Source organism: Nylanderia fulva, unplaced genomic scaffold (genome assembly GCF_048542155.1).
Source record: "Nylanderia fulva isolate GAGA-0341 unplaced genomic scaffold, ASM4854215v1 Scaffold430, whole genome shotgun sequence".
Classification (NCBI taxonomy): domain Eukaryota; kingdom Metazoa; phylum Arthropoda; class Insecta; order Hymenoptera; family Formicidae; genus Nylanderia; species Nylanderia fulva.
In genome coordinates, this window is record NW_028190511.1 from 11,219 (window position 1) to 23,787 (window position 12,569).

At 41.9% G+C, this 12,569-nt stretch overlaps 1 pseudogene; it reads right to left on the reverse strand.

Moving 5' to 3' along the window:
• Positions 1-2,650: 2,650 nt before the first annotated feature.
• On the reverse strand, positions 2,651-3,755 carry LOC146721671 (uncharacterized; annotated as a pseudogene).
• Positions 3,756-12,569: the final 8,814 nt, after the last annotated feature.

Here is a 12,569-nt window from a genome sequence, read left to right on the forward strand (position 1 = left end):
GTCCGTATTAAGACGATTAAATATCTTTTTAGGTTATATTTCATATATTTCATATGTTTATCCACCCTATATGTTTGGGAGATGACTCGGGAGGGGTGAGGTGGTGAGTGGATGATTGACTAACTAAACTCCCTAATAACTGTTTTTTTATGTCTCCAGATTGGCCGCACTGTCGAATCCCAGCCAGCTTCAAACTACTAACTTCGTCACCGTCACCCTCCTGCTCGTATTTTCCTCCACGAGGTAACCTGCGACTACGTTACCACGATGCAGCTCATGCTCGTAACCTTCCAGCGATAGATTTCGTGCGATAATCCTCGAGTAGAATAATGTTACACCCGTGTAGTAATGCTTAATGCTGCACTTTCGACACAATCTTAATACAAACAAACCTCGGTTGTCCAATTGGCGTGTATCCCTTCTCGCAAAGTTTTTTGTAGCTTTGCTTACCGCTACCTGATCACCGTTACTTTGAACTTTTGCCGTGCTCCCGCGATTTTTCCACGATTGTCCACGGTCCAAGAGTCTTTCTGGGGAAGTGGGTTCTTCGGCTTTCTTGCGATCGCGGGGGGTAACGTCCGGCGGGTCGCATACCAATCGTTCGATGCTTGCGTCCGTTGTAATCTGATACGAGACGTGGCAGCATGTCGAACCACTGTAATACCATTCAGCGTAAACATCCTTCCACATGTCGTTCTTTAGCGTGCGATTGAATCGTTCGACGACCGACGCCTTCAATATCGAATATGTAGAATAGTGATTAATGTCATGTCTTCGCATAAGTCGTTGCACATCCACATCGGCGTTGTAAAATTTCTTTCCGTTATCGGTTTGGCATGTTTTTCGGGCATCTCTTGCTATCCCGAATTATCTTGGCGATTGCGTCAGCTATCTCGCTTCTTTCCTTTACTCTTGAGTGGTACAGCCCACGCATACTTGCTCACACATCGATGATGGTGAGTATGTAGTGGTAACCTCTGTTGAAACGGGAGTATGGACGCAATCTCGACAATGTCGGCTCGCCACAGATCATCGTATCCTCGCACTATGACATGTCTTCGAGGGAAATTTTTTCTCGCTGACGCGTGCAACTCGTTTACCAACTGCCGTCTTTCCAAACTATGTTGCTCGTTGTTATTTTCACTATTCATTCTCGTTCTTTCGGGTTCTTTCGGGTTCGTGCCTCGTTGTTTCGGGTTTTTCAGGTTCTTTTTGGCGTTCGTGTGCCTCGTTCTTTCGGGGTTCGTGCCTCGTTGTTTCGGGTTTTTCGGGTTTTTTCGGGTTCGTGCCTTGTTCTTTTGGGTTCTTTCGGGGTTCGTTGTTTCGGGTTGTTTCGGGTTCGTGCCTCGTTGTTTCGGGTTCTTTTGCGTTGTGCCTCGTTCTTATCGGGTTCTTTCGGGTTAAATTCTCGTTGTTTCGGGTTCGTGCCTCGTTGTTTCGGGTAAATTCTCGTTGTTTCGGGTTCGTGCCTTGTTCTTTCGGGTTCTTTCGGGTTCTTTCGGGTTAAATTCTCGTTCTTTCGGGTTCGTGCCTCGTTCTTTCGGGTTCTTTGGGTTCGTTGTTTTCGGGGTTTTTTTCGTCGGGTTAAATTCTCGTTGTTTCGGGTTCTTTCGGGTTCGCGCCTCGTTCTTTTGCGTTCTTTCGGGGTTAAATTCTCGTTCTTTTGGGTTAAATTCTCGTTCTTTATCGGGTTCTTTCGGGTTAAATTCTCGTTCTTTTCGGGTTCGTGCCTCGTTCTTTCGGGTTCGTGCCTCGTTGTTTCGGGTTAAATTCTTGTTGTTTCGGTGTTCTTTCACGTTCGTACCACGTTGTTTTAGGTTCTTTCACGTTCGTTCACTCACGTCCTTGGCCCATTCGAAAATCGTTCCTGACTCGATCACAGCCTCGTCCCAAGTCGTTTCTGATCCGTTCGTAGCCCGTCTTGGCCCGTTTGCAGCCGTCCCTGACCTGTTCGCAACCCTTACTGAGTTGTTGATAGCCTTTTATGTAACCTTTACTTTAAGGACTTGTTTGTAGCCTCGTTCGCAACCCTGTTTGACATGATCGTAACCTCGATCGTAGCGGTCGCGTTCACCACCGTTTCCAGATCGTTCACTGCTGCTTCCGGATCGTTCACTGCTGCTTCCAGGTCGGTCACTGATGCCACTCATTGTTGTTTGGTAGCACGCTGATAATCCTTCGTAGCTGTTCAACAATTGTTTGCAACCACTCGAGAATCCTTTCTAGACGTTTCACAACTGTTTGATAGACGTTTCTGAGCCAACCGCTTATTAGATGTCTGAGGTAGTGTTTGGCGCACGCAGAAGCTCTTTTATCGCAGTTTCCAACGCTCGTACATCCTTCTCTAACGCAGCCAGCTTCTCATCTGACTCTTTCTGTTGGATCATCAATGTTTTAAAGCACTCTTCCAGGTACAATTTGTTGACGACATCGGTATCCGCCTCAGGTTGCGCTACACGGCGAATCTTGCGCGATCTCGCGTCATAATCTGTAGCGACGCGATGCAGAGCGTTTTTGCGCACGCATTTTCTAATCAATCTATACCATTGATCGTTTGTACCAGGGGTTGCATCATTTCTCCTCTCGAATAATCTAAATTTATTGATAGACATTTTTTTCAATGCTTTGTAAAGTGTCACACGATAAACTGAATAGATTGTCGGGAACCTTGTTTAATTTATAATAATGCCCGCTTCCCGCAGTTCCTCGATAATCGACAAGATCTCGTTGTCATGCGCGTTGTTGCCAGCTTGGTGCGAAGCATCGAGCAATTGTAGGCGATCCACTAGCTCGTTGGGGTCGTCCCAGTGCACGTAATCAATCTTATTGTTGGTTAGCGTCATAGCGCGAGGCATTCCCATGCCAGATTTTGGGTCGTCCGATTCCACCCGCGTCAACGGTGCGATTATATATTTGTACTTGTCCCCCTTGCTACTCTTCACACACACGGCCTTGCACATCAAAATTGCGTTTATGCGCATTTGTCGCCAATAATATATGTTTGTATTTTTGCAAATCATCCTCCTGGTAATCAGGTCTTTTCTTGAAGATCAACTCGTACAATCCGGGCGTTCCAATGTACCGCGTGTCGCCTATGATTATATTGTCATCTTTGTCAATCGCGAATCGCTTGTTTCCGATGCGCATTTCATTCTCGTCGAAATAGACTCCGTATACATTATCAATTTCTTTCTTCTCATCAGCACCGATGAGAGCGTCCATGTACTTTTGTCCTAATGGCCCCCAATCCTTTCGCATCATTTGTCGACCTTCCAACGATCTTAACCAGTGTCGAAGGGATATTTCGGGCGGGTTACGCGTGGTTTCGAAAACATTTTCGTCTACGAGTGTTTTGGGTATCACAGGTTGTGCGTTTTTCGATGTAGATGTTGTCGGCAATGAAGCGTCCAATGGCTTCGAAATATATCATATTTTCTTTTTTTCAATGTCTCCTCCTCCTCCTCTTTATATCGCTTGATGGTTTTATGTTTACTCTTTTTCGGTGTTTCCCCCTCATACCGTGTCTCGATCTTCACACCGTCGTCGTCGTCGGTGTTAGGCTCGTTTTTCACCGAAATCGTCGCGTTGTCGACAATCTTTTGTAGCGGCTCGATAATAGGTTTAAAGTGAGTCTTGACGGTGATATCATCATCGATCTTTCCGGTCTTCAGAGCGCGGTATTTCTTGCGGATCGATTCGGCCGTCTTCGCAATCTCCTTGGCAATCTTTTCACGCTCGCGAATATTATCAACCATGTCGGCAGCACTCTCTCTAGAGTTTCTCTCGACCGGGAGGATTGTTGGCGACGACTAATGGCTCTGCGGTATCGCGAACTCGTTAAATCCTTTTCTGTATCGCCCGTTCGAAAGCGAGCTGTCGTCCTTGTCTATCACTAGATATCCATACTTTTGTTGCCAACATGTACGACATAACTCACTGAAATCCTCATACGACATGTCGGTATTCACGTGATCGTTGTACACGTGCTTCAAATTGGTGGCGTCCTGTTTAAATAGGATTAGCAGGTTCGCGTTGTCGCGTATAAGATGTTTCGGTATTCTCGCGTATGTCTGACAGAGATAAAAGCAGTCGATGTTCGAGTGGCGCCCCATTGAGAAGTACTCTCTTATCGTATCTTGCTTGTCGCATGCCACGTTATCAAAGACAAAAATTGAATTTGGATAAGCCTCGCTCGGTGGAATGACGTCACTGTTATTGGAGAATGTAAAGTAGCCGATTTCGTCAATCGGCGTCAATAAATCTTCCAAATAGCGATATTTCGGCTGTTGCAGCGATTTAGAGTACACGTACACGTTCTCGAAACGCACACCGTGCGGACTTTCCAGCAGGCTTATGCTTATCAACACGTTGGTTTTACCGCAGTTTGAGGGGCCGCAAACAATCGCGCGTATAGTTGTTGGTAGCATCGTACCGTGTTTGCGCACACCTTCGTTCACGCTGCAGCGTACTCTGTCGTCGTAATTCATCACTCGTATCGTCAGAGGTTGTTGCACGAATTTCATTTTCTCACTCCCGATTTGACCTCCAACGTCCGCCTATTTATAGCTGCGCGGACTCGCGCTTTGCTCAGTAATGTCTAGAGATTGCAACGGATGTCAACGAAAATAGGCACAGGTCTATTAAATCGTGCGATAAACGCACTTCCGGTCGAGCTTCATATTCCCGGCTATCAATTTTGCGGCCCGGGAACTCGTTTGGAAAAGCGATTGGCTAAAGGTGATCAAGGTGTCAACCCATTGGACGCGGCGTGCCGTGAACACAATATAGCGTACTTTCGGAGCAGCGAACTCACCGAGAGACACGCGGCGGATAAGGTACTAGCCGTAGCCGAGAAAGCGAAAACTCGCATCGTCGCGAAAGACTCGAGTCTCGGTGAGAGAGCCGCGGCCGCAGTTGTCTGGACAGCGATGAAGGCCAAGACGAAGCTCGGCATGGGCTTGAAAACGAAAAAGAGGACGAAGAAGAGGAGGATACTTTCGGCAGCAAAACGAGGCGGATTTTTGCCGATTTTACCAATGCTGGGCGCGCTCGGATCCCTGGTTGGCGGAGCGGCTGGCGTAGCAAAAGCGGTAAACGACAATAAAGCCGCGCAACGTCAGTTGCAAGAGATACTACGCCACAATCGCGCCATGGAAGGCCGCGGACTGTATCTCGCCCCTTACAAATATGGACGAGGAGCGAAGAAAAAAAAAAACGTCAAAAAAACGTTAAAAATGCCGAAATGTGTAACTACAAATGTGCAATTGCTACAACTTGCAAAACGTATGCACATTCCATACTTTAGAGGTGTATTTATGCGCAATAATTTACCGATAAATGGCGCGCGAGAAAATGAGAGTGGTATCGTTAATTTAGACAGTACAGACGGTCCTGGCACTCATTGGGTGGCGTATGCTAAAAGAGGAAATCGCGCAATCTATTTCGACAGTTTTGGCAATCTTCGACCACCCGAGGAATTGGTGCGATATTTAAATGTGCCGAAATTGGAATACAATTACACCTCTTATCAAACGTATGATCAGAGTATCTGCGGACAGTTGTGCTTGCAGTTTCTCCGAGAGATTGAATTTTAGTTCAACTTGCAGCAAATTTAAAGACTGACATTGCGCTATTTAACTCAGTTTTGTCAACATGTCGCTAACACTAACATTGACTGGGAAGAGTAGCGTTCTCGCGGCGACCTACTTTCCGCCCATAGATTTGAGCGACGCGGACTACGAGCTCGGTCAGACGGATTTTGAAACTTATCACACTATATCGAATGTGAATTCCTCGAATAATAAATTTTACTACGGCACAGACGATGCGATGCGGAAATTACGATTCCCGAGGGATCGTACGAGCTGCAAGCGATACATGAATTTTTGAAACGCGCACTTTCTTGAAAACATAATGCTGTTAGCGATAAAGGTGTCGACGATGAAGATTACCCAATCGTGCTCCGCGCTAATTACAATACGATGAGAAGCGAGATCAAGTGTGCCTACAGAATAAACTTTAGCATGCCCAACAACATTGGATCGCTGCTGGGATTCTCGAATCGTATACTGCAACCGCGAAAATGGCACAAATCGAACATGGCGATTAATATTATCAACGTGAACATTATCCGCATATAGTGTAACGTGACCGCGGGTGCATACAGCAACGATAAACTCGTTCACACGATACATGAATTTTCACCGAGGGTACCACCAGGATATAAGATATCGGAAACGCCGGCGCAGATCATTTACCTGCCGGTCTTCGTACGGAGCATTACTGATTTAGTGTTACGCGTTACTGACCACCAGGAGGGACGATTGCTCGATTTTCGAGGTGAAGAGATAACAATTAGATTGCACGTACGACGGCGGGCCACCCTCGTGCGACGGGATGCTCGTGTTGAATAAAGACACGAAGAACACAATCAGACCAGCAGCAACATCATTCGCTAATATCAAATCAACTACGAAGAAGAGACTCACCTCGTCAAACGTTGCATTTTTACAATCTTTGGGATTTGCGGTGCGCGCCATCTGAACAATGACTGAGATTCTCAACATCGAGGAAAAGCCAGTCTTTGACGATCGCATCGTCAAGATTGAGACTCACACATACAACCCGTTTGCCAACACAACATTTGGATACAGCGACGAGATAAGAATACCCATACAACAACAGGATGTATATATATTGCCGTATGAGAGTTTCCTCTACATCGAGGGTGAACTGAGGATAAATCATCCAGTTGAGGGATCCAATGTGATGCTGGGAAATAATTGCGTCGCATTCATGTTTGACGAAAAATTCGCTATGAGCTCGATGGTGTGGAGATTGATCGCAACAGGAATGTGGGAATAACAAGTCTGCTGAAAAACTATGTAACAATGTCATCCGATAGAAGCGTGATTATGCGAAATGCAGGCTGGGATAGCCCGACTACTGTGAATGGATACTTTAATTTTTGTGTGCCGCTGCACATGTTGCTGGGATTTTGCGAGGATTACAAACGCGTTGTTATTAATGCGCGTCATGAGTTGATCCTAAGACGAGCGCGCAACGACAATAATTGCCTGTATGGAGATTCTGCACTGGAGCCTGTGATCAACATATTCAAGATACAATGGCGAATGCCACACGAGTTGTTGAGCGAGATTAAGAAGCTGTCGATGCTGCGCGCTCTGGAAAGCGGACGTTACCTCAGCATGGGTTTCCGCTCGTGGGATCTATACGAATTTCCGCTATTGCAGCGTACGACCAAGCATTCGTGGGCCATTAAGACCGCGACTCAACTGGAGAAGCCGCGCGATATGTAATTTTTGCTCTGCAGACGGGGCGTAAAAATGTCATGTCCGAGGATACGAGTCGATTCGACGACTGTAAATTAACCAACGTGAAACTCTATCTGAACTCGGAATGTTATCGGTACGACGATATGAATCTGGATTTCAATAGAAACAGATGGTCGATTCTGTATGACACGTATGCGCGTTTCTGCAAAAATTATTACGGATACGAGTATCTCGAGCCGAGCCTCACCATCACGCGGTTTTTACAAAACGGTCCGTTTGTGATTATCGATTGTTCTCGACAAAACAAATCGGTCAAGAGCGCAACGGTGGATGTGAGATTGGAATTTGAGTGTAAGGAGAATATACCTAATAATACCACTGCGTACTGCCTCATCATGCACGATCGTGTGATCCAATACAACCCGTTGACCAACGTTGTGCGCAAAATCACCTAAAAATGTTTACACAACTACGCGTGTGAAAGAGGGGGAGGAAGATACATAATCAAGATGTGAGATGTCTGATGTTAGTGAAGTAATACCTCTCGACTGACTCACATCGAAGAGATCATGTCCGCACCAACGTTTGTCGACCTGCAAGGATTTATACTAAACAAACGATTTATCGTAAAGGAAGCGGCAATCCTGAGAAGAGAATATATCCTGTCGCACTATTTCTTCGCATGCCCTGTGCCATGGAGCGTGCTTATAAAGTCGGAAAGGCGTCAGGCCTCGTGGCTAACTCAACATCATCACAGCTTACAATGGGAGGATGGAAATGTTCCATACGGCATGGCTCAGCGCTTGATTACGGCACCTATCGTTGGCATAAATGAGCAAGAAGACGATGAAGAGTCCTCTCTCGTGTATGTAAAAGGACTTGAAAAGCGATAATGGCTGGCCGAAATAATGGACGATGCGAGCAGCGGTTTCACCATTGAGACCTTGGATGCCATATATGAAGATGTACCTGCATTAAATAAGTTAGATCCCACATATACTCTACGGTGTAATAAACATGTAAAAAATTGCGCGTTACAAAATGTATTTAAATTATTTAATTGGTGGTCGGCCGCAAAATCCAGGCTTGGATCCGACGATCATCCGTTTTTTGAATAAACATATTATTTACATACTATTCTCTTTTTTATTTTTCCTAACCAGATATTTCTAAGAAATCCTTTCTCCTAATATTTTAAATATTTCTCACGCAATCGTATTTCTAAGAATTTCTTTTACCCCCACTACTTTTAAAAATTTCTCACGCAATCGTATTTCTAAGAATTTCTTTTACCCCTTCTCCTAATATTTTAAAAATTTCTCACGCAATCGTATTTCTAAGAATTTCTTTTACCCCCACTACTTTTAATAATTTGTCTTTCCCTCCAGAATATATTTCTAAGAATCCCCCTCTCCTAATATTTTAAATATTTCTCTTTGTTCTTTCCCTCCAGATATATTTCTAAGAATCCCCTTCTCCTAATATTTTAAAAATGACCGTTACTCGATTATTAGTACTTTTATACGATCAGTCTTTCGTTGACCGTTCTAACTGGTGGTTCACTTTTTAATACCCTCGAGAAAAATATTCTGCACCAAAAAAGCAGCAGCATGAATTACTACATGCCGAGACGCGATGAAACGTGCGAGAAGAAATGCGACGAGTAAGTATAACTTTTTCTATTTTATATATTTTATATTTTTTCTATTTTTATATTTTTTTATGAGTTATAATTTCTTTTTTTCCTAATTTAGTTTTAATTTTTTTTTCCTAATTTTTTTACAGCGTTTCGCTGGAGTCTCGTGCGGTTCGTATACTTGGAAGACGATACGCATTGACGGCAACGGAATTCAAATTCCTCGAAATCGGCATCAGAGTGGATCCGTCGAGTTACGTGGAGATCGCCATAGGAGATTATCGGGGAAAACAGCTATTACTATCTCTCGAAACGTGAAAAAGACTCTACGAGCAACGCCACGTTATTCACAATTACCTGAACAATGACTCCTCCTCCAACAACGATGTGTATAATTGCATAAGTGTCGGGCCGCTAACAGTGCGATTTCACAAGATAAACGGCACCAAGCTCATAAGTCTCGAATCAGCGGACGTGCGCATGATGATGGTCGAATCGACGTTACATCGTATGTTCGAGCTCGATTCATGTATCGAAATAATGTACGATCGATTGACGAGGCTCATCGCAACGGTTGATATCAAATATACTCAATTCTCCAATATTGCATCCACTGTAACGAATGCGAGAGAATTGTCGAATGCGATACGCGCTAGCAATGCCTTCAACATGCACCAACTTGTCGATTGCGAGCTGGTGGCTTTAGTTTTTAATATGTAATAAAACTTTATATATAATTATGTATTAAATATAAGACGAATAAATACTTATATGTATATCATGGTGTACTTTATTTGCGCGCCACCCGTTACATACTTTGCGAGAGAGCAATCACTAGAAAAGAAAGAGACAGCGCGCGAGAGAGAGATCGGATGTGGCGACGAGAGAGAGAGAGAGAGATTCGACGGCTCGCGGCGAGAGAGATTCGGCTCGGGCCTGTGGCGAGAGAGAGACGGCGAATTAAGACGCGAGAGAGAAAGAAGACGGGCTGCAGCGAGTGACGTACGCGAGAGAGAGAGAAAAAGAGAGAGCTTTTAAAATAATTTTTAATAATTTCTTTATATTTTCCTAATATTTAAAAGGGAACAAGAGGTAAGGACATTTTAATCTAAAATAAATACACTCATTTGATAATAATATTTTTTTTAATTTATAAAATATGTGTAAATTTGTGTGTGTGTGTGTGTGTGTGTGTATGTGTGTGTGTGTGTACTTGTGCATGTGTTACAGAAGAGATAAGGACCCCACGGTTCGTCACTTCCGCGGTATTTATTGACTCCAAACCCTCTCTACTGTGTGTGTGTAAATATAAAAATAAAAAATAATATATGTAAAATACAAAATTAAAAAATATAAAAATATAAAAATAAGGATATAAATGAAAAATAAAAAATAAAATAATTTACAAAGTGATAAATATAAGGCCAACTTATCGAGCTGAATATTCGAGATGTTCAGTCAACTACCATTTATTACATGTATAAATTATAAAACTACAGTCATTATATTAAAACTAACGCAAATTACAATCATTCTATAAACGTTTCGACCGCACGCGGTCTTCTTCAGTATAATTATTGAAATATAAATTCTTACAATTCACATAATATCGAAATTTAATTATAGTTATTCAGAATCAAGAGTTTTTGAGTAATTAACGCGTGTTTCAATCCGTCCTGTCCAACAATGTTCGCCTCGATATGATCCCTGATTTTGTTCAGATCTCGGATAGTTTCATCGTTAATATGCGAGAAATTAACCCGTTCCGTAGGCGCTGCGATTTATAAAAAAATTACCGATCAACGCATGTCCAAATTATAATATGTATCCCCTACAATTGGTAGTATGCTTACCTATCATCGTTCTTCTTGATAATTTTGCTACTTATTAACAGTTATTAAGGATGACACATAACAAACCAACAATACAGAAAGACAGCTCATTTTAAACTCTACTTGATCGGAGAGCGTGCGTGTTTATATATGATCTAATATCTATGTTTTACTCGTTAATGTCCTATTTGTCCTATTATTATTTCTTGTTCGCTAATATATCCAAAATATCAAAATACGACTCGCTAAGTAACTCAGTATCTTTGTTTAAATTTAGTCCATTTTTTTGTTCCTTGATATGTAGCATCTCAGAAATGAGTCTTTTATAATAATTATTTTCGTTGTCCATGATCTTAACATTGTCCCAATTAAAAGTATGATGTTCATTTATTATGTGTTCAGAAATTACTGAATGTTTCGTTGAGTCCAACCTAATATTATTTTTATGTTCTTTTATTCGCGTCTGCAATTGCCTCTTTGTTTGGCCTACATAAGATGCATTACAATTATTGCAACTGATCTTATAAACCACATTCGAATTGCATGGATGTTTAGTTTTATCTTTCTGCGCTTTAATAATATTGTCCAGTTTGTTGAGACATCTATACCCTACCATACAATTTTTATTTTTTACCGAGGAAACAATCATTTCTGAGATCCCATCTATATACGGAATGACAAAGAATTTTTTATTGACCGAGTCATTTCTTATACTTTTTGTTCTTTCTATGTTGGCCTGTCTCTCTATAATGCTCCCCTTAGATATGATGTGTTCTATCCGATGATTAATTTTGTTAAAAATCAGATCAAGAGGGTAACCATTGCTTCTGAGTATATTAATAATTAACTCCAAATTTTTATTAAAAAATAGTGGATGTGATAGCAATAGACATCTGTCTACAAGGTTATATATTATTCCTATTTTGTGGCATAGTGGGTGGTTTGAATAAAATGATAACGTCCTTCCTGAGAAGGTTTCTTTTTGATACCAGTCTATATATATTTTGTTATTAATAATTTTAAGTGATAAATCTAAGAAATTCAAGCTATGGTTAACCTCTTGTTCGACCGTGAATTTAAGTCTTTCATGATAGTTGTTAAAATTATTCACAATCTGAGTCATATTAGTCATAGAGGTGGCCACTATTATGTCATCCACATAACGAAAATAAAACAAACATTCCAAATTCAACGCTTTGAGAACTGTATCCTCAAGATCTTGCATAACTAGGTCTGCAATAATTGGTGATAACGGTGACCCCATAGGGGTCCCAAACGTCTGTTTATAAATTATGTCATCAAATGTAAAATATGTAGAAGTCAATATGAATTTTATACCCCCCAAAAATTCGTTTTTCGGTATTTTAGTATTTATTCCAATGTGATCCCATCTATCGTTAATACCGTCAATCGCAAGATCCAGAGGAACGTTCGTAAACAAAGACACCACATCCAAGGAAAACATCCTATCATTCTCATCAATCTTTTTACCAGACAATATGCTGTACAAATCAAAACTATTATTAATATGACTTTTCGCTTTGGGTAGACTAGTTCGTAAGGTGTTTTGTAAAAACGAAGCCAGCGAGTATAGAGCTGTATCAACCGATGAAACTATGATTCTAACTGGATAGTTTTCCTTATGGATTTTCGGTAATCCATACGCTTTTGGAAGGAGAGAATCACTACAACGTAATTTATAATATTCGTTTTTTGAAATATAATCTTCCTTAAGCCATCTCTTCAACAAATCATTCAAATCGTTCTCTATTTTTTTGCACGGATTTTTTTTAACAATAGTGTAAG